At 40.4% G+C, this 27,597-nt stretch overlaps 1 long non-coding RNA gene across 3 annotated transcripts in view; it reads right to left on the reverse strand.

The window, feature by feature from the left end:
• Nucleotides 1-24,495: 24,495 nt before the first annotated feature.
• The window catches only part of LOC131471810 (uncharacterized), a 96,191-nt gene continuing 93,089 nt past the window's right edge, over nucleotides 24,496-27,597 (reverse strand). For all 3 annotated transcript variants that reach the window (XR_009242028.1, XR_009242030.1, XR_009242029.1), the window contains one exon: nucleotides 24,496-25,868. This is a non-coding gene — a long non-coding RNA (uncharacterized LOC131471810). The remainder of the gene's footprint in view (nucleotides 25,869-27,597) is intronic.

Here is a 27,597-nt window from a genome sequence, read left to right on the forward strand (position 1 = left end):
AACTTAAATCCACGGTGGACATGTTACTTTCAGTCCCTGCGTTAATGGTGTCTTTCAAAGCAAATGCTGTAAACACACACATGTTAAACCAGAATTGCAGCAGCTACACTGGGTAGCTGGCTATAAGCTACCCAAGTTTATTTATTATTTATTATAATAATTGCAAGATTATTAAGGCAACGATTTTTGAGAAAGGAAATAATAAAAAAAAAACTAAAAGGACAAAGGTGTGCCGCTATGCCAAGTGGCAATGATAATTGTCCTATTGACAAAACATGTTTTATATTTGTGTTCGTTGAACAGCCTTAAAAACATAAGCAGCATGGTGGAGCAGTGAAGTATTGTTGCCTGACAGCAGGAAGGTTCAGACCTGTGTTTGTTTGAATGTTCTCCCCATGTCTGTGTTATGTCATGTTGGTGTTTCTCCACCTTCTTCCCACACTCGCAAGCCATGTACTCTACATTGGCCACAAGTGTGACCCACAAGGGTTGTTGTGGTTTAGTTTCTGTACATCATCCCTGTGATGGGCAGCACAGATAATGGATATATATACGGTTGGAGCTTTTAAATCTTTACAAGACTGTCAGTCATCGCGTTGCTGTTCGCGCTTCCTTCTTAACATATAGCAACATTTCCCACATCGTCCCACACGTCGAACACAAAACAGCTAAAGGTTTATGGCTCCGTTTAAAAGTCTGTGCCCTCCACTGTGACTATTTATGTTCAACATATAATAGGGACCTAATTAGTCAGCAGGGCAAAATGGGAGTTGTGGAAGTGACTGCTTTTTACTTCTTTGGGATAGTGGTCAATCATGGAAATACAGTATATCTATGCATGTCGTGAACATATGCAAAGATTAAGCATCCATCTCTGTTTACCGTTACACCATGAAATATATAATAATCAATAAACAAACCTTTGATAATTAGTGTTAAAAAAAAATGTGAAGTAGTGCCATGATATCTGCAGTGCAAGTAGCGAAAAAGCATTTTATTAGACTCATCTGTGAGTATTTAACGTTAACAAAGCGGCACGTCTAATGAGACAGTAAAACAGCTGAGCTCTTTGCACATGCTGGATTTCAGTACATACCCACTTGTCTGGGAGGTCCTTGTTATAAAGAGTGCTCTCAAAGATCATAAGGTTTATTGGTGACATTACGCAGGTTTTCAAGGTTGATTCTCGGTAGCAAGGTGTTCTCACCAAGCCATTTAGACATAGATCACCAGCATTACGTTCCGTTTTTTTTTCTCTCCTCCCTGTACCTGTATAGTGCATCAAAATGGAGAAAAAGAAAAACAATATCACTGATGATATGCTGAGAAAAAGATCATGTCTACTCAAGGATGTATCACCTCATTATTTTCAGCCAGTGGGGCTCACAGCCTTAGAACACTGTAGCAGAAAATCTGACATCAACACCTGCCAGAGCGTGTCATGATGTCATGCGCTGAGTTATTGTAACGGCTTCAAAGTTCATCTCTCATAATCTCGATAGAAAACTGTCACAGGGCACATATGGTTCTTTCTCTTTTGTGTCAGCTCTAAATCATCATATTGTCTCACTTCAGGGGAACCAGTTGCGAGAAAGAGTGAAGGTTGAGAAGACAATTAGAGCACTTGAGCTGAGGTTTTATTTTGTATTTATTTATTTATTTATTTTTTATTTTGTTAGACCATTGGCTCTCCTTATAATCATTTAAACACAAGGTTCTGGTTCTGGGATATTACGACGGAAAGTATACAATGTGATGATCCCTCATCATTAATACAGACTGATTTACAAAAACAATGTAAACAAACTGCATTTCTGAAAAATTCTGAAACTTATGATTAACAATACATTTAACAAATCCATAGCAGTTTAAGAAGGATTAGGCAAACTGTATCCTTCTAATGTTCTGATATGTGTGCGCCATTACATATTCATACTAAGAAATCAGGTCCTTAATGATTGATAATCTACAGTTTAAATTATATATTTTTTTCACACTTTACACTTTACACAGTCTTGCAGTGTATGTCTAACAAGAAACTGTTGTAGCTATGCTGTCATCCGTCAACAGGTGGAGCTATTCCACTCATGATAGACCATAGGCAGTTAACCAAGCATGACCTACTGTGAGGTCTTGACTGCAGTCTGTTAATGTGAGTCTGGGATCACTTACAAGACAGGTGGCCAAGACGCTGTGGCTTATGCGTTGCATGCCATGCTTGGGTATTGCACAGTTTTCCATACATTTGTTTACAGCTGCAGTTTAGAATAGCAGGGAGGGTTTAGTACACAGCTTTGAGAGGTGCCATATCACTTTTGCAGTGAATGCGCAACCTGGTGGAGCCAGTTCTTTTTGAAGACCATGATTTGAGTGACAAGTCTGTGGAGGGATTTAGGCTGAGGGCATGAATTATGCTCGAGTTCGATGGGAAGACAGAAGCTTGCAGTCTCATACTGTTCGGCAGACAGGCAGTCGGAAAAAAAAAAAGAGAAACAGTAACAACAAGAAACATTTTTACTTGTGTAGGCACTCAAATATAGTGTAAACATACCATCAAGAACAAAAAGCTATCAGTAATCAATAGACATGTGGAAAGGTATAGGTGTGAGCAGGTTAACAACACACAAATGCCCCTTTCATATTAACTCTACATTAAAAGAGTAAGGTATGACAACATGACAAAAGTTCCCCCCTAAATTTAAAAAGAATACGTGGCAAATGTCAAATGTGTCCTTTCAAAGCCACATTTTATTTGAATTCACAGATGCTGTTTAAGCTTGGACTCGTCCCAAGTGTTCGTCTCTGACAATGGCACATGGGAAAGGTCATGTGTGCATGCACTGTATGTATGCGTGTGTGTGTATGAGAACCTGCACGTGGGAATCAGCTCATTATCATGTTTATGCATATTTTCTCCCTTCCCTCATGTCTGCAAACACTTTCTCATCAAAAATTCTTTGAGCAACAAACTCTTTGAAGGACATTGCCTTTAGGTACATCTGCCTTCAAAGCGCTGCCTCTCTTCTTCTCTTCTTCTGACTTCTGTATATCGCTTTAATGCTAAGCCTACACTTGTGTAGCAGGAGAACAAAACTCCTAATTTCACATCCCCTTTGTTCAAAGCACCGTACACATGGAGATAAAGTGTGTGTGCGCGTGCGTGTGTGTGCGTGTGTGCGCGTCTATCCGAGTCTTTAAGTTGCCGTTTTGGCTACAGCAGGGTGAAGTTGAACCGAAATCCTACAAAGAAGTTTGAAATCTGGCTTGGCTCCTCTGTTTCAGCTGTGGTGGGTGCTATCATGCACACATACACTCAGAGATGTGGTGGGAACACTATCAAAGAAAAAGATGCCTGCAAGGCACAGCAGCCTCAAGCCCAAAATTGATTTATATTGTGGGAGAGGCAGAGGAAGTAGGGGAAGGGATAGGATAGAGAAGGAGAAAAAGATACTAGGAGAGCTCAATAGATTTGAGGATAATGCATGTAAAACTGGTTAAACTGAAAGCTTGTAAAAAAAAAAATAAAAATCTTCTTTTTAGGGTTTAATCATTCAACTGTTAAACTGATCTGTTGTGTAACGTCATCGCAATGCTTCACGTGTCTCACTTTCATCCTTAAGTTGCGAAACTTATTTCTGCAGCTTTACTGCCTGACAACATTATTATACTGTGTTTGTGTCTTTATTGATTTGTGGCAAATCACCACAACAAGACAGCAGAGGTCCAAATGAATTCAAAATGACATATACGTGTATTTTTGAACAACCGATACAGATCTGGAAGGTTCTCTGCAGGCAAAAACTTTAAAACCTGAGCTTCAGGGCGAGAGAACACATTTCTTGCCTGAGTGAGTGTAAAGTGTTCAGAGTGAAGTGACCTGGCTTAGCCACCCTGATTTAGAGCTTAAATAAGTGCTGCACGGAGGTACTTCAGTGTGTCAAGATATACTTTTTCCTTGACTACCAGCTACTCTTTTACAGACTTTAGACAGATAAGTAGTTTGTTAGCTTGGTACATAGGTAGTTGGGGGTAGGTAGGTAGGTAGGTAGGTACTAGGCAGATAGGTAGATTGATATTGGCTTCAAGGAAAGCAATGATTATTATGGCGTTATGTATTATGTGTGCCGGTCTAAAATCTCGCCTGAGAGAAACAATTCTTAAAGGTGACATCGAATGCTTGTATCGCACATATATGTTAGTTATGGAGGTCTACTTGCATATATTAACTTGTTTTCATGGTTAAAAACCTACTAATAGCTGCAGATCAAAATATCTCCTCACTGACGCTCTCGTCAGCCGCGCTGTTTCAGACCAAAACCACCCCCCCAGAACGTGGACTGTGTTGTGATTGGCCAGCCAACGAGAGCTTTCCCACTGTCCTGTGATTGGTCAGGTACCTGGAAGTGACGTAATAGATAGGCCAGCTCTCAGATACACAGCTCCCCCTCTGGCACGGTGGATGCTCTGCATCTCAGCAGCTACAACGAGAGTAGTTCTTCTTCTTCTGCGGTTGAATGTACGCAACCGGATGTGCCCGGTCTAGTGCCCGCACCAGGAGGCGCTACGGTGGTGAGAGGAGTGGTGAGGTTTTCTGATGACATCATCAGCATAGGGAAGTGCCGATCCGCTTCGCAGAGCCCAGGAAAACAATAAAACCCTATTTTCTCAGCAGTGGCTGAACTGTTTGTTCTGAAACTTTAGGGTTTCATAAACGAGGTAATGACGCAGATACACACACGAACAAAGCGTTAATTGGAGCTTCCGATCTATGTCGCCTTTAAAAAAAAATCGGTCCAGTGGGGCAAGACACAATCAAACAATCATAAACAAGCTGACAGCTGAGGCAGTTCAACTACTGCTGAGGTCAAAATTTAGCCATGGGTCTGTGTACAGTAACATTTAGGTTAATTTACAATGTGTGTACCTGTTTTATCCTCTTGTTGTGTGTCTTGTTCCGTTCCTGTGTTCAGCTGTTGTGAAGTGTTGTCAGGTCAGAGATGGTATAGTTGAGTTTCTTGCAGAGGTGAGTTAGATAAAGACACAGGGCTGTTTTTTTCTGTTTTATTTATTATCTGAGCTGTAAAAACAGAGTTTGAGCATGAGCAAGTCACTTTGATCTCTCGGTCCAGTAAACAAAGTCCATGGTGTTGGAGAACTGCCTCTGGTTTGGTGATGAGACAAATATTGAGACAAGTATTGTATTGTGTGTATACTGTACTCTAAAGCAATCTCTGATAATGAATAAGTGCTGGCAATGAAGAGCAGAGTTGCTGCTTCTATGACCGACCTTTGTCTTATAGGCTCGGACAGTAACCTGTCTCTTCTGTATAACGGTCAGGTGGTGAAAAGGGCAAATTCCATTTGGTCAGACGACACACACCCTCTTCATCAACCTCTTCTTCCAGTCCCTAACCCTCTGGTGTCAGTTATATATGCTGTAAGGCTTTGTCGATGTGTTAAGGGTAATTTTAAGTTTTGCTGTTGAGCTGTTAAGTTTCTTATTTCTTTGTGTCCCTGTCTTGCGCTATGCTATGCAAACAAAGTCTAACTTGAACTTGAACTCATTCTGATGTGAAGTCGAACGGTACAGTTAATTTATGTGTTGCATCAAAGCAATTTTTGAGCGCCAGGGATTAAATGTCTGCTTCATCAAAACTGTCAGTCCATATTGTCTCAAAACACAACACAATACTGGGCAAAAACAAATCACAGTGATGAACTGTACACTGACTCAGCTGCATGCCTCCAGCTCTCAGACTGACACAGAGACACTATCACTTTCCTGGTAACTCAATCATTGTCTGTCTCTCTGTTTTTCCCCCAGCCTAATGCTCGTGAGATTCCAGCTGGAATAAAAAAAAAAAAAGGACTTCAGACACCTAAGATAGATTTACCTGTACTTTTCTCTCTCTCTCTCCCGCTCGCTCTCCGCACCTCACCCAGTCCACATTTCTCAGAACAGAAGCAAGGACAAGTCTCTCACAGCTCTGAAGGACACATTTGTAAGATTTAGTGGCGTCTACTGTACAGGTGAATCATCACAAACTGATCTCACCCCACCATTTCTAAGCATGTAAAGACTTTAGGTCACATGAAAACACAGGTATTGAGTTGTCCCCTTTAAAAACGTCACATCTCTAATATTGTAACAAATACCGCTGTTAAACCATTGCACCATTGTCATCAGTGAAGCCAATATATGTTCTTTCGGCTGTTCTCTCTCTAGGGGGTGCTACAGCAGATGATCTGCATATTTAAATTGGCACAGGTGTTTACACCACGTGCTCTTCCTCACCCAACCCATCCATTTATCTTGGCTTGGGACAGGGCAATGGATGTGGTCCCCTCGCGTAGCTGGGGGTAGAAAAAGTTTGTTTGATTTCATTTGTGGGCCCACAAGCTCTGTTATGTTCTGGTTTAGTATTTTGGTCAGTTGTGCCAACCACAGCTGCCCACCCAATAATTAACACTCGGGATGCCAGAAGAGCAAGCAGAGACCATTTATATGTGAGAAGTGTTGGGAATTTTGAATACCGATACCATGCTTAAAAAGCCTCAGTCCCCCTCTCAAAAACATTGGGACCAGAGTAAAACAAAACGATAGTCTGCAGTAGACAGCTGAAAAAGGAGAGGGAGTTGTTGAGGGACCACGACAGACATGTCGGTGTTGTTACTTGTCTATTTGATGTTGTTTACCATCTGTTCTTGTCGCCTTGTTGTCTCCTCTCATCATGTGATAATGCGCCACAGATGCTCAAAAGCAGGCACACTTTCATTTTTACACAAAAATTAACCAAATACGTTCAGTGTTAAAAAATAAAACAGATGGTGCAACAGTTAAATATATATCTATATGGATATGTACAGTATGTTAATGGACACCGTTTTAGGCCACTTATATTTAAGTACAGCATCAACCTACTTAAATCATGCTTTTGCAATGTTTTGAATTCAGTAAAGGCTACTGTTATAATACATATCACCTTGAAAGAAGGGATTGAACCTTGACAACAAAGTGCAAGGGCCTGATATTCCTCTAGCTGATTATTTTCTATAGCATCTAAGACTAATTCAAATGAGCCAAATGTCTAAAAGAGTGACGGATCAACATCACCTTTGACAAACAGCTTTTGGTCTTAAATCTGCAGCTGGAAAGGTTTTATCCTCTTCACTCTCACAGCATGTGTATCCTTAGCAGGGAATGACTCAGTATTTGATTTTTCATTTCCATGCTGTGCTCATTGTAGAAAAGCAGCTCTCCCCAAAATTTAGAATACTAAACAACTGGTATCTCAAATAATTTATGATTTCATTATGGAGGTGCTTTTCGAGCCTTTCATCACATATTCTGCATAGTACTCTTGAAAACAAAATCTGGATTTAAAGTGCCACTGAAGCAGCTTGATGTGGCAGGCTAATGACATCAAAATGCAGATTGGGAGCTTTGGCTTTGACACAAAAACACCTCTCACTTCTCTCTAACAAACTGCATGCTGTATGACATACGCACTCATGCACGCACACATAACAGCACACATGCATGTGAGCTCACTCATAGAGAAACACAACCACTACTGTGTTAGCCCACACTCCTTACAAATGCTACACACACACACACACACACACACTCACGGTCCTCTGCTCTCCCAGTTTGCACAGTTAAATCAAACTGATTTGCTACCATTGTGAGGGGAAATTAGCATAACAATGATCGGATCAAATGAGGTAGTTACAGCTTGAATCATAAATTGCAGACTGAGTGAACGTGCGGCTGCAAATGGATTTCAGTTCAAATCAGTATTCATGAAAGGAAAAGTAAGCTTCAGAGTGGGTTGTGGTATTTTTCTTTTTTTTTTTTCATTGTCAGTTTTATATGTAAAAACTCAACATCTCAATTTTTTTCCATTAATCTTTTTTTTTTTTAACCAATACTTCGATTAATCAAGTTTTATGACCACTGTTTTACCATTGTAAAATAGTAAGGGTTGATGTTATATGGATTTTCATTTCATTTTGAATCCATATGGCAATTTTACCATGAGGGGAGATGTATTCATCAGAGTCCCTATAAGACGAAGGCTTTAAATGTTACAATATGCAAAACATTGAGGCTATGATCACCCAACGGCATTGTTCTTGTGGCAAAACAATTGTACAGTAATATACTCCTGTCTTTGACTTGATGTCCATAAAACCCATATTGTAGCAAACAATCAGTGGAAAATGAACTATTTGATGAACTAATTAACTGCGATGAAATGTTTTCATACACTAAGTCCGCAGTTGGTGAGAGCGCGCCATTGAAAGTGAGTCCACGTTCCACCCTTGCTGTAACTGAAAGTACTGTTTATGACAACACTTGCACAAAAGTGACAGACTGATCGTCAGTTTTGTTTTATTTGCACACCGATTTGGGAAGTGTAGTGAGGAAAGTAGTGCAGGAGTACTGGGAGTCTAGGCCTGTGGTAAAGAGAGAGGTGGCAAAGGAAAAGACTTATAATGAGTTGCAATGATGGACATTAAGGAAGGAGAGAAGGACTCGTATCGATTGGCGAGAGAGCTGGAAAGGATGCGCGGCGGGTCAGAGTGATTGAGGACAGAGATAGAAATGACCTAACAAGTGAACAGAGTGTGTTGAGAAGACGGAAGGAGTACTTTGAGGAGCTGATGAATGAGGAAAATGAGAGATAGAAGAGGAGAGATGGAGGGGAGATAGTGCCTCAGGAAGTGCAGAGAGGATTAGTGACTGCAGCTATGAAGAGGACGAAGAGTGGGAAGGCTGTGGTTCCAGTTGACATACTGTACCTGTGAAGGTATGGAGATGTCTTGGAGAGAAAGCAGTGAACTTTTTGACCAGATTGTTTAAAACACAATCTTGGAGAGCGAGACGTGCCTGAGGAATGACATCTTACATTTTACCACTCTGAGATCTGTAGAAATGCTGTGACGATATTAAAGTATGTATTGCCGAATAAAAACCCTGCTGTCCTTGGAAACTGCAACCATAACTACCCTAACATATAAGCACTGTTTAATTATGGACTGAAGGCTTGCTGGGAGTTATTAGTTGTCATGCGTAACTGATTGAGTTCTACATTGGATTGCTCATCTCGGTTTGTATCTCGATTAATTAAAAGTGACAAATAATCCAGATGACAGGTGCAAACTTTACATCAGCCCATATCTATTTTGTTTTGGACTCAAGCTTTGATTTATCATGTCAATCCCAGAGATCTGAGTGGTGTTATTTTGCCGCGTGGGCTTGCATGTATTGAGAAAGGTGATGATTAGACATACTGACCCTCCTCAGGAGAATGCACATACAGACGAGAAAAAAGAAAAAAAAAAAAGTTGAGATGATGTTGATAACTTGCATAATGAGTACTTCAATATGAATAGGTTAATGCCATATTCGTATGTGACATTTTGCTTGCCAAATATTCACCATCCTGGATTTGGAGAGCTTAACCTTGCATATGAATATGAGGTTATTGAGAAATACGTTTCAGCTCGCAGTCATTGAGGATATCGCAGAGAATCCAGATATTAGCTAATAAAAAATTGGAACCCAAAACAGAAACTTTGGTCTTAATCAAAAAAGCCTTCTTTACTTATTCTGCTCCATGGCTGCCAGTGATGTTTCCCTGAATGTAATTAAGCCTGAGCCTGTAAGGATAAAAAGTAAGCTTGTTAATACGTTCTGGGAGTAATGAAAAAAATAAAGACGAAGAATAAAATACACACAAGTACTGTCTCCCCGTTTATTGCTTTAGAAATGATATTGGATCTAATAACCCAGAGCTGTGAGACCACACAGCAGGATATCAGCACACCATAAAAAAAAAAAAAAAACACCTGGCAACTGAGGAAGAGAAGAGAAGAGAAGAGAAGAGAAGAGAAGAGAAGAGAAGAGAAGAGAAGAGAAGAGAAGAGAAGAGAAGAGAATGCACACAGAGTCTGTACATGAAGAGGAAGCAGGACTAGTTGGTGATTAGCTGAAACACTTGAAAGAACAGACAAGACAATGGAATCAATATTTCACGAGAGATCTTTGTATTTCCCTACAACTAAGAAATCTCCACTAAACGATCGAGAAAAAAAACTGAAAGCTCAGTATCCTTAGTGCACATTGCTGATTTTAGAGAGGTATCGATGGAAATGCATATGGCGAGGTATGCACGTTTCTGCACTGCGGGGCCCTCAGCTACAGTATATGCACTTTTTTGGCCAGTTGCACGTTTTCCATGAAAATACTTGTTTTCCTCTGCACACTGTCACGTTTCATTAAGAGTCATTACATTTTGAATCACGCTTTAATTTGTCTAATTGTTATTCCGATTTGTAAGTATTTAGACACCCACTCAAAAACTCATTTGTATTTGCAGTGAGCAGAGGGAGAGAGAGAGAGAGAGAAAAAAAAAAGCCATTGTACTGGTTCATGACCTCTGTTTTCAAAACTGGCACACTTTCACTCCGGGTTCAGGCAGTTCATTGAAATGATAATACTCACTTCAAACAAACAAGCCATGGTGTCTTGAAAAACATCCCTTCACCAGCATCTCCTTTCTCCTTATTATGACATAAACTCTCATAACAATGTGTATTCATTCAGACATGCACGTATACAGTATCCCTGCTGCCACCCAGAAATTTAATTTACTCGACACACGTGCGACTGCAAATCTCCATACCCACACACACACACACTTTTGCCTTTCATGGACTTTCAAAAGAGGAGTGCCCATGTGTCGTATGTGCTAAGATGCACAAATGTGTGTGTGTGTGTGTGTGTGTGGGTGTGTGTGGGGGGTAGGGGGGGCATAGGAGCAATCTCTTGAACAGCCCAGGGTTTTTGCAGTGAATCATGGAGACTGCTGGTGAGAGATGGAATATCCAGCCAAGCCTGGGTCATGGTAATTGCCTCTGTGTCTGTGTACAGCATAGGAAGAAACCCCCAACCCCACCCCAACGTGTGTGCGTGTGCACGCTGATGAGCTCATTATTTCGCTCGCAGAACCCCCTCTAGTCTGTGGAGAAAAAAAAACCCCTGTGTGTGTGTGTGTGTAGGACTATGGCCTTACCCGCAATGAGTTCTGCCCCTGCACTCCTTAATGTATGAGTGACAGCGATTGGCGGCGGCGGACGTTTAAAGGGAGGGAGCAAGGAACGTGGAAAAAAAAGAGACCAGCTGTGAGGGGGGAAAAAAGTGAGAGACATTCGGTGAGAGCCGTGAACACCAGCAGTGAGAGGTGAAAGATATTAGTCAATGCTGCGTGAACATGATTAAAGAAATTATAATAGGCACACACTAATCAACATGCCATATTCCAGACACCTCGTGTTAATCTTATATTGGATTGTGACAAAGAGGACAATAAGATGTGAAGATTAAAAAATGTCACTGCACATGTGAGATATCAGATCCTCATCCGCTCACCTGATCTGCTCCCGTTCTTCCAGAGATGACACGGCCACAACCAAAAAGTACAAGGTGAGTAAAAGTATTGGATTATATCAGCGGTGACAAAGTCAATCGCCCCCCCCTTTGTTTTCTGATTTTAACATTATATTCAGTTTTCCTGAAATGCTGGATAACAACCATCACTAGGATTAAGCAATATCATCTTTTTTACGAAGATCTGTCCTCCTCACTCTCTTTTTCCTCATATAACCCAAGCTTGTGAACGCAGGAAGGGCCCTGCCAGAAGATCTCACACAGCACGCAGGCTGATAAACGTATAAAGCTAATCCCAGGATGACTGCAGAGTCACTGTATAATTAGCATTGCAGACTTCTGACTAAGCAAGATTAGGGAAGTACATATGCAGACATACACACACACACACACACACACAGAAGAGATCAGATCCCTATCATTTTCATAATTAATGCCAATATAATAAAAGGCAGGACGTCTAAATTTGAGACTTTGGGCAAGACAGACATCATATAGCAAAATTGAGCTGTGTGATACAAAACAAGACACACACACCCAACTGCCCTTTCATGTGGTATACGTTCGGAAAAGGCGGCGTGTGAGTGTGTGTGTGTGTGTGTGTGCGTGTGTGTGTGTGCATGCGTGTGTGCGCTCGGTTACTTCAGTCTAGTTTTGTCCTTTTCATCATGTTCTAGCTTGATTTTTACACAAACTCGTTTAACCTCAACACGTTTAGCCTAGGTCAGATCAGGTCAGGAACAAGGGCAACGACGAAGAGATCTCTCGTCTTTCGTTTGCGTGCGCGTGCGCGTGCACGTGTGTCCGTGTGTGCGACGCAGCCCCAGACAGCATATGTATAATTAACAACACGATGAACCCTGCTGTGTTAAAATGCAATTAACACCACCAGTCATCTCTCATATCAGAAAATCACACAGAGGCGTGAGCAGGGTGGACATGTGCTTCATCATATAAACTGAATATTCTCTGTAATCATATTTAGAAAGAACCTATTTGCATGTGAGCATCTGTCCTCCCGTTCAAAAGCCCATCTATCAAATGTCTTTGCCACGGTGCTCCCCCTTTATCTTTCTTATCCTCTTTTTTTCCCCTTGTCTTTCAGTAAGGTGACATCGTCATCTCCTCAGAGGTCAACTATTGGCACAGTTCTAGCCCGGGCTCGGATCGACGCGGCTTGCTTTTCCATTAGGGAGAGTACCAGGTACCCGATACCTTTAGGTACCTGCTCTGGCGAGGTTCTAAGAGAGCTGGGCCGATATGTGACGTTGACAGACTGCCGTCCACTGGTGTGTGAGTGTCAGCATTGTAAGAGTCATGAGCGCGACATCTGACACAGGAATCAAACCGAACAATGGTCAGTTAAAAAGACTTACAAATCCTGAATACATGCGTTAATCTCCAACATTAAGTCAGGAAATTTATAAAATCTCAATATTGAACAGAGGATGGTGTATTTAGCGACAGCACTGACAAAAGCCGGCCCCGGAGTAATGGAAATGACGTGCCGGGTATCAAATCATGTAGAGTCGAGCTGTGCCGAGCCGAGTAGAGCTTGAACTTGTGAAGTGGAAAAGTGCCACATGGTGCCTTTACTTGCAGTATGCAAAAAAAATGCCCAATGTCCAAGTTGAACAACTTAGATAATCTTGTATGTTAATGTGTCTCCAAACATCTCTTCACCAGATCCTGTTTTCCAGGTGAATTTCATTGTGTTGAGGAATTTTTTGCTCCTGGGTTTGTTTATTACAGAGGGGGACAGTGCTAATGTCAGATTACGAGTGTTATCCCTCATCGTCTAGATTCTGCTATATTCTGCGGGCTTGTGATTGCACGAGGAATTCCTACCGAACATCCCTCCTGTCATTTGGCTCATGCGCTCAAGGTTTTGATAATGCCATCAGAGCTAGGGGTGATGCTGTTCAATAAATAAATGCGACTTAACGCGACGTGGCTCCGCACATGTGCGTCACACAACTTGTTTTAAAAGTAGAAAGACGACATTGCGCTGCAGCTGCGAGAGAAGAGATTGTCATGGAACGTTAGGAAAAACCTAATCTCTTGTGACTCCAATGATTTCTCAACATGTGCCATCCATGACATCACCGCTACTTTGCGTCTCTGCAAAAGGTCTAATAATCTGGAGGAATCATTATTTAACATCCGTTTATCGATGTCGCGCTGTGTGTCATGGACCTGGATCTGCGCTTCAGTGATGATATGATGTCCAGTTCTTGTTTTCCTGGTGCTCAGCACAAGACCTCACTGTACGTGTCTGGGCCCCGTCAGCAGCTGGAGCTGCAAGCCTCATTTACCAGATTCAGATCAGTTATGTTGCGCCACAGTTTAACTGCTGAAAAGTACAGGAAAATAAAGAAAGATAACATCTGAACCAAAAACAAACCCGTAAAAGTGTCCTCTAGCAGAGGCTATTACTGTGTTGTATAAGGCTTTGAAACAATGCCAGGGGTTTTAAGAATTAACTATTATTGCAAGGTCATAAAGTTGCTAGCAATGTATTTTTCTGAGATAAAAACTGCCTTTTTTTTAAAGGAGTTTAATGTAAAGTAAGAATAGATAACAAGGAGGTGATGTGCAGCATGAATGGAGATAATGAAGTCAAAGATACACCAGCTACATTTGAAGATATTGTTCCGAGATATTGTTGTTGTTGTGAAGTGGAACGAAAAAAGCAGACATTTAGAAAGAAGTTACCTTTACTGTGCATGCTATGTGACACAAGAGAAAACTCCACACAATGGAAAGTAAATTCAGACTCCCTCAGAGAGAGGATAAGAGTTCCCAGGTCTGCTGCAGCTGCGGACGTGACGGCATGGGAAAAGAGCAGGAGGGGGAGGTGGATGGTGCAAGGAAGAAAGAAATAAAGAATCAAAAAGAAAAGGAAAGGAAAGGCATCAGCTGCACTGTGGGAAAGAGGAGAGGAGTTGAGCTGCTGTATCCCAAAACTGAAGGTAATGTCCTGTAGCAGTGAATAGATGTGTCCATGAAGTGGCAGGATCAGTTGGCTCCAACAATGTCACTAGTACTACTCCTGTTCTTACTTCTACTACTATTAATAACAATAATTCTGTTATATGCAGAACATGAACACAGAGAACATTTCTCAGATTAGTTTTCCCTGCAGACAATTGTTTTGTGTGCAGTTCAAGTTACTCTTTTAGCGTTTGCTTTTATTCTGGACAGACAGCAACATGTGCAACACGTGACTGTCAGTGTTTGAGATGTGCTAAACAAGATCCCAGTATATCGGAGAAGAAGTCATTTTTTATTTTTTATTCTTGTTTGTTAAAAGACTTTTCACACACGCGAGTCATTTCAGACGCGCATTACCTGAGATCCGGCTTCCTTTTTTTTTTCTATGTGGTTTGTGCATGACAAAACCATAATATACCGAAGGGGTAAAGGGAGAAAACAGCAGTGGATGATTCAGAAATTCTGCAGAGGTGAGGAAAGAAATCACACAGAGGGAGATCAAGAGTGAAATATAAAGACAGTGGGAGACGCTGAGAAAAACAAACAGGGGAAATAATAATAGGTTGAGGCAGCGGAGAGAGATAAGAATGAAATGTGAAATGCGGGGCTTGATTGGGATAAAAATGAGATGACACAAATGAGACAGACAAGAGGAGAATTGATATGCCGTTCACTGACAACACAAAGGACTCCACACACATTCCTTCATAAACAATTTAACTGTATTTCCCATATATGCTCCTCAGTTATTCCACACCATATGCTTGTCCCATTTACTACGGTTTCACACGCAAGCAGTGCCGTGACTATAATTTAAGAATAATTTGTTCCTGCTGTTTCATATGCCTGTATCTTATTGGTACCCATATGGCAAAGTATTGTGGCATTCAGTTTACATATATGCTTCCGACATCTCCATCAGATAGCATTCGGCACAATCACACTCGATATTGGACTGGCTATTCTTCCTCTCACAGTGTGATGTTTTTCTGATTACCATCAGAGGCGATATGGGGCACCGCAATTCACTTGCAAATGCAGCATGTATAAGAACACATTATGCCTTTATTGGCAACTGAAAACATTTCTAATATAAGGACAGACACAGGGGGAGGAATAAGAAGGCACTGTGCTGGGTGCAGCCCTCAGTAATACAATTTTCTATTCAGCAGCAATAGAAGACTCCCTCCTGTGCCGCACATATACTGTGCCGGGCCTGTCAAACAGGCTTTTATTATGAGAAACAGAGAAGGAGAGACTATCTGAGGCAGCGGCGACGATTACAGTATTATTTAGGGTTCAATTATTTCCTGGCCCCTTTTTTTGTATGTTCGTGGCAACATACATGCAGGTGTCTGTGGTGAGATTTGTCTTGTGTCTTGTCACATGCAGTATTCCTCTTGTTTCCCTAAGATAACCTGTGACAGAGAGGCAGCACATGCAATAACAATTAGATGGGCTACAGTTCCATTTTGTCCGTATGTTATCCATATTGTATTAAATTCATCCGTCGTATACCACCTCTTTACCTCTTCCTGACAACTATGATGATGATGGTCATGACTTTGAGGATGATGATGATGATGATGACTTTACTGATTCCTTCAATAATCAGATATATGACTTAATGGGCCCTTTGCACAGCAGCCATTTGCACATGTTGTAGCAGGAAAAGCATGTGACTGGCTTTCAGTTGATGTAACTCATCTAATTTATTCGTCATTTGTGATTTTCCTACTGTGACATTCGTTTTAACGTTATGGTGGTTAATAGTTTGCTGCTACTACTATATGCAGTGTAACACACAGCATTCATGTGCAGACACCTGTAGTTTTATTGGACCGACCGTGAAAGAAGTAAAGAGTAGTGATCTTCAGTCCCTCATGGCAGTTGTATATAGGGCCATAGAAATCATGACCTCTTGATTTCACTTGATTTCAGCTAATGGACTATAATGACCCAACACTGACGTGAAGCCCAGAATGTTTGTTTGCTCTTAAATAGAAGGAGCAGTTTCATTGAAGCATATTTTTTGATTTTCAAATTGACCTTTAACTTCAATTGGGGAGGAAATTCTAGCCAGATTGCCTGTTGGCTGTGGATCAACCAGGTCCTTTCAGGTCCAGCTGGTCTGGTCAGTGGATAATTTTTTATTGGCTGCCATCAGAGACACGTTCCAAGAAGCAGGATTTACTGAGTTGTCTGAGAGTTTATTGAGTAAATGTAGGAAGAGGTTCTTTGCACATCTGTTCAGAGTTTTGCTTCGGAAAGTTTTAGGGATATTTCAGTACACTCGGTTGTTGTTGTTGTTGTTGTTGTTGTTGATGATGATGGCCTCAGTTTTGTCACGTCCAGTGACAGGAGGCTACAAAAACACTTGATGATTTTATTCTAACTATAACAAGCTCAGCAATGACCACACAGTCACAAGACAATTCTTTAAACCACCAGACTGGATGGATTCATACAGTATAATATAATACAGTACAATGTGCAACTGTATACAAAATTAGATTGCCTATTATTTGGCACCATATTCTAGCGCATCACCATGCTGACAAGGTATTCACAGCCCAGCCTCTTGTAACAGTTTTGTTAAAGGCTGTGTGCAATTTGGCTGTTGACTGTGAGGTAGTGGTGAAGTGGAGCTAATAAAAATAATGAGCTGATTCCCATTGCTCATGGCTACGCGTAAGCCCTTGAGATCGTTGCATCGAGCTAAAGATGACTCTAAACCAGATCTATTTATTGAAAAAAAAAAACTACATCCTCTACACACAAAATATCTCTGTTTTGAACATCATCATTCATCATTTTAGTAATGCAAAACACAGCTTTAAATATGAACGTTCTTTAATACCATGTTTGACAATTGGTGCCTATATATGTACACATATATATATATATATATATATATATATATATAAATATATATAGTGGCCGTATTCTGTCAGTCTCTCATTTTACTTACTCCCAAATGGTTTCCTATTTCTGCTGACGCAAAGTTTTTCCCAAACTTCTAAAAGAAGCGCTCGCCTTTATAAATATCCAATGATCACCTGGAGTGAAATAACTGTCAAGCACATTAATGAAACTGAAGAGTTCATTACCACAGATGTAAGTCAATGGAAAGTAATTTGCAAGTGCTCCAGACTGTTTTAGGCTCTGACACAATGTTTGATATTTTGACTCCCAACTGTTATTACTTTTACTCAATATGAAATGACACAGTAATTATGAGGTGAGAGACTGGCAGCTTTAATTAAAGGTTATATTCAGCCATATGGAGTACTCGGTTAAATAACTACTAGTCATTTCATACCCAGGGCAATTAAAACACAGAACAATGCGCCCATGTTCCAATACTTGGAATACAAAGAATCAGAGTATGCACACATTGACTGGGATGCATTTGTAAAGTGCGCTGCCGCAAGTGCACAAAGAAGTCAAACGTATGTTTCTGTGAAATTCAGACTGACATTATCGTGATCATAGAGCTTTCAAGACGCAAGTGTCTATTTTGAATGAAGAATGACTGCTTTCATCAGTTTCTACTGCAACACTTTTTTGTAAAACCAAGGTTTACTCTTTCAATGTCAGGTTGGCGACAGGAACCAAACAACAACTCCGCTTTTAGAAATAGATTAAAAACGATTGCTGCATTTAAGCAGATTTTCTAATACGAATGTGAGTCAATCATTAAAACTCCGTGCAACAATCATCACTGCAATACTGTAGCGAGTACCAGCTGGTCGCGGAGCAAACTAAACACACTATTCAACTGCTTCAATCTTGGCCCCGAGCTTCTTCTCCACTCTTTGCAAGAGCTATCCTGTCATTACTCACTTTTCGCTGGTGTATTTATAACACCACGTTCTAGCAGATGGGAAGCACACGTATGAAGAGGGCCAAGCTGAGTGAGAGGCAGCCCAGACGGAGGCTGGATCTGTGAGCAATGAGCTCTCCAAAGTGAGAAACTCTTGTCTAGAGACTGAAGCCTGAAATGTACATATTTTTGCACTTACAACACACTTAAACTCAAATTACACTCCAAGCGCACATGACATAAGAAGTTGTAAAAACCCATCAACCATGAGATCAGCATACAGCAAAAGGGAATATAAGCTATATAGAATTATGGGTTCATATTTGAGACGAAAAAAAAATCAAATATTCACATTTGTTTGAGTTTGGCAGCTGTAATATTGCAGGACTGCATGGAAAAAAAGGGTCATCTAACAAATGGGTAACCAAAATATTAAAGTTTTCGATCTATTATTTGGATAGCAACCGTCCATGAGTGAATACAAATAAAAGGGATCCTTTTTACAAAATAAAATTTACAATCTGATAGTTCAGTTTATGTGTTAGAGCCAAACACATTGTCAGGGGGAAACACTTCATCAAAAATACAGCAACATCTTTTGAGTTATACTTCAAGTGTTGCTGTTATAAGCTTGAATGTTTTTTGTTTTTTTTTGGTCTTTTTTCTCAAGTGAAAATCTCTGACTACACATACTGGTTAAAATGGTGAGATAAGTGCGAAGCTCAAGAGGCTAAAAGAGCAAAAGTGTTCCAAGAAGTCAAAAGTGTCACGAAAGTTGCACTGTAAACACACAACTATAAGAATTGTTTATATTAAAATGTATAAACCATTTGAACTACATTTAAACAACAGCGTCTCCCTAAAGCATGTCATCACATTGATTTATTAAATTAGACAGTGATATTTTTTTTTTTCGAGCGTTGATACCCGTGAGGATGAGGAGTCCCAAAATGTTGCTTTAGCTCAAACTGAACATTGGTGGTCAACGTGAGGCTGACAGGAAGTTGGCAGAGAAGGATAGGGAGATGGAACAAATCGAGAAGAATTGCCAGCGGGTGCTTGACTCCATGCAGAGCATGCTGAACTCTGCGGTATAAGAATAGGACAGGAGGAGATAGGAATTGAACGGAGCCAATCGCCACGCTGTGGAGAAACAGCTCAGTGATGTCCAGGAGCGGCTCGCTCTACAGTTAGAGTTCAGTAGAGCTCTAACTGCAGCAGGTCTTTACAACTTTTTTTCTTTTTTTCTTCAGGACATTCTAACTCTATTGAACCAAAAGAAAGATCACTGTATTTTATTACTTGACTGGTTGAACGTGGCTGTTTATTGACTTAAAGGTAGGGTTGGAGATCCTGCAAAAAAAACTTTCGAGCAAACTACATTTTGACTAAAAAGTCCAAGCCCATTTCTTCAGAGTTCCCTCCAAAACTCCGCCTCCAGAGCACAGGAACGCACAATGCTTATCCACGCGTGCGGTGACTTTCTCTACTTTTCTGTGACGTAAACCTTTTGGATGACGACAACAAAGCTTTCAGTCGTCACCACTGTTCAAAAGCAGCACCAATGTCCACTCTGCATCAGCCTTTTTGCAGGCAGTTGTTTACTGCATGTGTGCAAGATTGAAACTTCTAACTTTTAGGAGGCTTGGCAGTTAGCAGAATCCAAGGTCAATATGTTGATGACTTATATACAGTATACCTCTTGTTCTGGTAATATTAATCATGTGCCAGTGTTGACCTATTTTACCCTCGTTACCACAACACTTAATTGGTTCAGCAGTTCTGTGGCTATTCCTTGAGTCTTGGGTGAAGCTAAGTACTTTTATGTTATGCCTCGGCCTCCCCTAGACGGGGGGGTAACAACCTTTTACTGGCCGTGCACCTTCAGCCAAGACATTGAGCCTAATGAATACAGAGAAAGCACCCAAACGGGCATTTGAACACTGCTGGTAAAATTGCCATTTCATCCATTGTTCTTATTATTGTGCTCAGAGGACAAAGACCACTCCTGGAGACAGAGGGACAATTTTGATGCCAATCTTCATGAAACACACTGGGTCACCAGTTGGCCAAGAATTCTCAAGAAGCAGTGCAATCATCCCTTTTCTCTCTCTTAGCAGTAAAAAAAAAAAAAAAAACACAGGCATTGGGTGATTTTTAGGCTTACCTTTTGAATTTCACCTCAGCTAAGTGGAGTGATTTAAAGGATCTTAACTCTCCGAGCCAAAATGTCAGCCTCACGACGAGAGCGAGGCACAATGGATTGGTGCAACAACACAGAGGTAGTGATGAAAATTGCCTTCAGGCTGCGCTGTAGGAGTAAACAACAGACGAAGAATCTTTTTGTATGTACGTCAGTGGCAGGTACACAGGCACCCACACATGTACAGTACACAAAAAAAACCTGACATTGATTTGTACACATACTCAGATTCACATGCAGGCACGCACACACTCTCACACACACACACACACACACACAGCTCAATAGGTGGTCTGACAGAAGTGGTTTCTTGTGCATGAATGCTCCTCAAATTTCACTGTGTTGCATCAGCCAGCCCACTGTGTTTGTGCTAAATTAGTTGCCCTTGTTTCTTAGAACAAATAAAATGCCAGAGTATGCACTATAAATCACACTCAGATCATACATTTAAATGAAACGTAGCTGTGCAGTATTGACGGTATAGATACTCTATATGTTCTGGGCGGTTTTATTCCTTTCCTTTGTGTTTGTCTTATCGTGACATTTGCTATGGTATATTTGAGATACATGCGTACAAACCCTTTGTGGTAAAATATGAGGAATACATCATTTTGGTAGTACTTGAGAGTAAAATAGGACCGTTAATGTCATTTATGTGTATATAAGTCAATCGAAGTGGTCATCTTGGTCTTGGTTTGTTGATTGAGTAAAATATTGAAATTCAATATTAGCACAATATTAGTACTCCAACTATTTGAATGGAACCATTGGCAGATGTATTGTATATGATTATCTTTTATAAATGCTCTCAAAATGTGCTTTTCAACCCAATTTAATCTCTTTTGTTAGTTAAGTGAGGACTTGATGATGAGATATACACATGTACAACGTGTACAAGTAGAGTGACATTGTCAGAAACCTCTGATTATACAGATATGGTGATGAGGCTGCCGAGCACTTGTCAGTCTCTGACATCCGCTTGGTTTATTTAAGTAATTAGGTGATTAATCACATCATTACTTATTCATTTAATTCTTCAAAAATGCACTCATTTCATCAGTCATTCACTGAATCACATAATGTGATACAAACACTTTAACACCACTATACATTAGTTATATTTCCCAGGCCTAATAACTCAACCTTTTTTTTTGCTATATTATTTGTCTTTACACGTCTCCATGGATTTGTTTGTCAGTCTTGAACTGACAGTTCATCCAACATTATGCGTCTCTGTATTTCCTGTTAAAAAAAAAGGCCACATCCAACAGACAGAAAAGAAACATTATACATTTGACTTTGTGACTTTAATGGTGGTGAGCAGTAAATGCGTCCGTCGCCGTCCTTTATTCACGTGTGTAAAGGCATCGAAGTCGCTCCACGTGCGTGTCAAACAGCCACATCATGATTGAGCTGTTCGCTGAGTGATCCAGCAGCAGAGTCAATGCAGCAGAATAAATGAGAATGTGAGTGACAACTGCAATATTCATGATATATACTTTCTGGAGCAGTGTCAGTGCACTGCAGCACTCAGTGCAAGTTGATTTGAATCTCTAAAGTCTAAGAAGGCATAGCAAATATACCCAACATTAAGGACGCCTGCCTACTGCATGGTGTATTATATGTTGCATTCATGTGTTTTAACACATTCCTTTTCTTGGGTATGGGTTATAGCTGGTCCTGTAAATGTTTCATCACTCCTCCTCCTCCTGTGCCCCGTCTCATTATATGAAAAGAAATATCTCCTATTTTTCAAATATCCAAAAAGCAAAAGCTGAGACTCTTGTGCATGCTGAGACGTACAGAACCTGCACTGTACATATAAACACACGTGTCTATTCAAGACTGGTATGGTTTCCTTGAGTGAAGTTTTGACTTTGTCTTTAATAATGGTAAAAATAGGTGTGTGTGCAGGGCATAGTGACAGTTTCACACACACACACACACACACACACAGCCACTGAAAGAGACTTTTCAGAGTTTGGATAATGCTGTTTTAATGGTTTGTTTCTAATCGTGTTTTACATTGCATGTTGTTCTGAGTGCTCCTCCTTGGCAGGTTTGGTTGGAAACCATGTTTCAGTTCAAGGGCTGCTTCCTTCATAAGGTTGCACTTTGCGGCGGATTGCGACACTTCACCGCAACTTGGCTGTACTATTTTGAGGGACTCCTCCAAATGCTGCTGACAAAATGTGTTCTTCCATCCCCAAGCAGGGAAGGATCTGACGGGTGGATCGTTCCCCGTGCACTTTGAATGTTCTGAGACGTTCCAACGCGGCTGAAATCGGTAATTGTACCGTACACATGTCGAAAAACATATTGCATCAAAACTATTGGCGTCTTGTGCCCTTCGTGATCTGTGCCACCACTCGCTGCTGCTCTTTTGCAAGGCGGCAACAGTGATGCATAGCAAAATCCATCATTCACCAGACCACATTTTAGTTCAGGCTCTTAATGAGAGCCAGCCGCTTCATCAGCCATGGAGATGGCTTGTGTTGAGAAACAGCTCTAGTGGCCTTTGGTCCTTATTCTATTCTATTCTACCCCAGTTTTTTAAACATATTTTACAACTGTGTTTCAAATGGAGTGATGCGAAGTTCAGGCTGTGATTCTTGTCTTTTTTCTTGTGTCACTTCTCTCATCGACTGTGTTAGAGGCCCTGCGTTGCCTATTTTTAGCCTGTTCCTTTTCTTTTCGGATTCGATTCCGTGCGGATTTTCAAAGCTTCTCTCGTTTGTGTGTCTGTTGCACCGCATTTGTCTGTTGCGTCGTGACCTTCATGCTGTCGCCTGCATTTTTAGTACCTCGATATCAGGTGCAGTGAGTGGCAGTTATTGGTCTGGTGTCAGTGGCTGAGGCTCAGGCGTTACCTCTCTTTAAGACTGATCTCATTTCCTGCACACTTCCTCTATGGGGTTAACGGCTGGCAGGCACACACACACACTCTGGCTGAGGCAAACAAATAAGAACCAGTGCTGTCATTGAACTTGACAAGAAGAATATGATATGGGCCCACTGTCATTTTTGCCATGTATTTGTTTCAAATATCTAGTAAGTGATAGGTGTCTAGTGCTAATGATGGATGCAAAAGAGAAAAAGAGGTTTTATGTGGGTCTTTTAAAATTGATATTTAAGTTGTTATTTAACCACGCAGTCAAACATATCTCATTAAGTTGACTTAAAATTGCTAAAGGTAAATTATAAGTCATGAAATTAGGTTATTATGACAAACTAGGGCCTACCAATCCTTATTTTGCTAATGGCTTGAGATGGCCCAGCCTATCTTCCCAGCATGCATGTGTCAAGTACGACTATTTTCGTGTGTTGTTTGCAGCAGAGAGCCTGTAGTGCTGAAGTAGCTGAAGTGGGAAAGCAGAGGAGAAATTGACACTGAAGAGCGTAAGGATGATGTTTTAGTGAAGAATGAAAAGAATGCACGAGTGGAGGTTCTTCATGACTCCTTCAAAAAAACAATTGGGTCATACATTTAGTAAAAAAAAACCTTATGTGAAGCCTTTTTGGTTTGTAGGGAACATATGATTGAGTTCACAATCGTGTAACTTACAGTTTGCCCTACTTTTAAGTGAAGTATTCTGAATGTGACACTGAAAATAAGGGGAAACAAGGGGATTTCTTACTTCATTAAAGTCTACATTCATATTACAGCTTGTTTGGTAAATATGTTGTTAGGTTTTCAGAAATATGGCCTGTTGTTGGGTAGCACTGAATATGTTCTCTTCAGCATGTAGAATAAGACGTGTACAAGTCAATATTATATTTATATTAAATTATATTTTCACACACATTTTAGCTTTAACAAATATTGTATCACACGATGAATTGATCCGCCCTATACCTTGAAGCCATAGAAAAGAACAGACTGTTCACGATAAGTTTTAAATGACATTACACATGATTAAGAGTGACCTCCTTTGAAAGCAGAGCATACACTGTGCTTGTGTGACACAAAGTTTGACAAACTGGTTAAGAAATGATTTTAATGACACTTCAGTCCCATACAATTTCAGTAAATGATTTTATTTATCTCCATTAAGTTCAAGTAAAAAAAAACAACCAAAAAAAAACACTCACATACACTTAAGTAAATTCAATTTGCCTTCCATTCCATTCCATACCATTCAGTATAAGTCATTGTGACACACTTCAATCAATCAGTGTATGAGGCAAACGTTTATGTTCAGTTGCGGTGGCCGTTAAAGGAGAGCTCAGCTCAGCTTATAGTTCCTTGGGAGACCTTCGGTTATATATCATCAGCGGGTGCAATGCAGCCATCCATTATGCACCATAATGGTATATCCCAATGTCTTTGATTTGACTGTCTGGTAGACTGAGTGGAGGCCCAGAGAAGAGGAAAAGGAAGTGTGATAAAATGTCAATGGAAAACCTAGTGGGGGCCTCTATCTGCCCACTTTAACTGGGGTTAGTAACCACAGACGAATATGGAAGGAGGCAGATAGGGAGACCTCAAACTGATCCCAGCATGGCTGTGATAGGACTTACCTTGCTGTGGTATTTCTGACCCTCGCAGAAAACGTGTGTTACACCGTGGTCTTTCAGTATAAATCATATAAATATGTTTATACATACATAAGTACATAAAGTACATACACTTTTAAAACCTCTTTATAATATAACTTTAGCATAACTAAGCAAACATGCAAACATCAAGTAAATATCCACATTATTACACATTGCCTTTAATAGAATGTCTAATGTTCAGCATTACATAACTGTTGTCATGTTATGTTATGTTAAGTATTCGTGAATAATCTATGTTTTAATGTTGAAAGTGAAATGCTGTACATATTCGTTCACATTAAGGGCACCACATTCTGGGCATGTTTCTCAGCAGAGCTTTGCATATTGTATGAGTACATGTCCTTAATGTTGTCTTTGCTCCCCTGTGACCAAATTGTGAATATTATTTCATAGCGGATGTCATATACATACATTTGTACCGGAATTGTCCTCAGATGCACACATTGTTTTTTTTTTTTCAAATCTACATAAAATAGATGAGAAATATTAGAACATTAGAGCATCTTGCACAGAATAGCATTCATAGTATATATTTCTTCCAAACAAAAAAGAAAGAACTTTCAAACAACTTTTTCAAACAACAATTAACATCATTTTCACCATATAATACATATGAACCACCAGATGTTACTAAACTGAAATTAAAACCCTTGAAATGCAGTTGATGGATGTGACAGTGGGGATGCCAACAATTAAATGTTTTAAGTGACAAACAACTGTTTGACATGTACTCACAGAACATTCCTTTTTACTTTATTTATTTGTTTTACCAATCTGTTCTCCTCCTCCTTGTCTTCATCTTCCTGTGTTTTGTAGGTCACTTTCCACACCTGCACAGAAAGAAAGAAAACACATGTCTAAACATATCAATAAAACAGATAATGCACTTAGTACAAAGATATGAAATGGAGGAGATGGTCACACTGGGTGACATCAAAGGGGACTAATGGACACTTTAAGCTCTTGGCTAAAATGTATTGCCCGTTATCGAAGTTACTTTTCATTTGCAGTCACTATTATGTAACTGGAACAGGTCTTGCCAAAAGTAGACCTTAAAAAAAACCGTCAGCAGTTTTGAAACCTAAACAAGAGAACGATGTGGCCTGCGGGGGACGTGCATACAGAGCATCTGTCTGAGGGTCCCGCATGTCACACTGACGTGCATAGTGCCAAACAAAAACGTTGACCTGTTATCTCAAGTCGCCTCGCTTTTATTTACCTTGCGCCAGAACCTAAAACAAGTTATCTCAGAAGAGACAGAAAATCTGCACGACATAGCCATGATGTGATCTCCACTCAGCCTTTTGGAGAGTGCAGTCTGACGAGTTACTCCTCTATGCAAAACAAAAAGGGCCTCACAAATCACCACTTTTTAATACTATATTATTAAACAGGAAACTGACACATAAATCACTTGAAGTCTATATTATGCCCAGAGGGTATATGTCTTTTGCACCGTCTGGCTGTCTGTCTCCCATCATGTCAGTCTGGCACCCTGCACATCCGGATCACTATTATTACGAAAAACATAACATTTAACGGAGTATAATATTTCAGGCACAATTATACAATATCCAAAATTGAAAGTCGGATACCTTATTTAAAGATGTCTTTTTAGACGCAGGCGCACACACACACACACACGTGTACACGTCTGACTGAGAAGAAATTTGAGTCGTAAAAACACAACTGCAACTTAGCCTGCGACAAATCCGACATGAGCTCACGAAAAGAGGATGTTTGTGTGGAAATCAAACTAACAAAAACACAGAGAGATTATAATGGTGAGCGATTATGCTTAGAGCAGCAGTTAGATAAAATTACCCACCAGACTGTGTATCCCGTACTGTACGTCAAACACTCAGACAGTTCAACTCTATCAGTGTGTGTCATCTGTCAACATTGCAGTCATGACTCACTATGACAAATCTGAGCATGCACACAGACACACACGCACACACAGAGGAAGACACACAAACACACAAAGAACAATTGTCTCATCTGCTCAAATGTATCAATACTCTGTTTATTCTCCCTACAGTTAGAAGTGAATACAATAGTCCACAGTTCTTTGTAATAGCCTCATCTTATAAAACACAGCGAGATGTTAATGTGACACAACAATATGGTGGAGGAAATTCTATTGTCCAGTGTATGCGTGCGCGATCGTCCCTGTAAAGTCCTCGACACCAACTCCCTGGTCACACGAGACCAGAAATAGCCTTTTCTTTATGTTGCATATGTGAACATGTGGCTTCCGTACCCACATAATTCATATAAGCAAAAACAAAAGCACCCAGTCAAGACAACATCAAGTTCAGCTCATACAAATATGGTGTTGAAGGAGAGAAGAAAAGAAGTAGGGGTGTGAATGGAAAAGAATATATTGTAACAGGAGAAAAGAAAGGAAAAAAAAAAAAGAAAAGAAACCCTAAACAAATTAAATCACATCCCTTTCCTGCCTCTCCCCACACTCCTGTCTTCCTCTACCTCCTCCTATTTTTCCACTCTATGGTTCTGCTCATTCTTTTCAACTCGTTTTGCTGCTTCAACACCCCA

This window comes from Solea solea, chromosome 13 (assembly GCF_958295425.1).
Source record: "Solea solea chromosome 13, fSolSol10.1, whole genome shotgun sequence".
Classification (NCBI taxonomy): Eukaryota; Metazoa; Chordata; class Actinopteri; order Pleuronectiformes; family Soleidae; genus Solea; species Solea solea.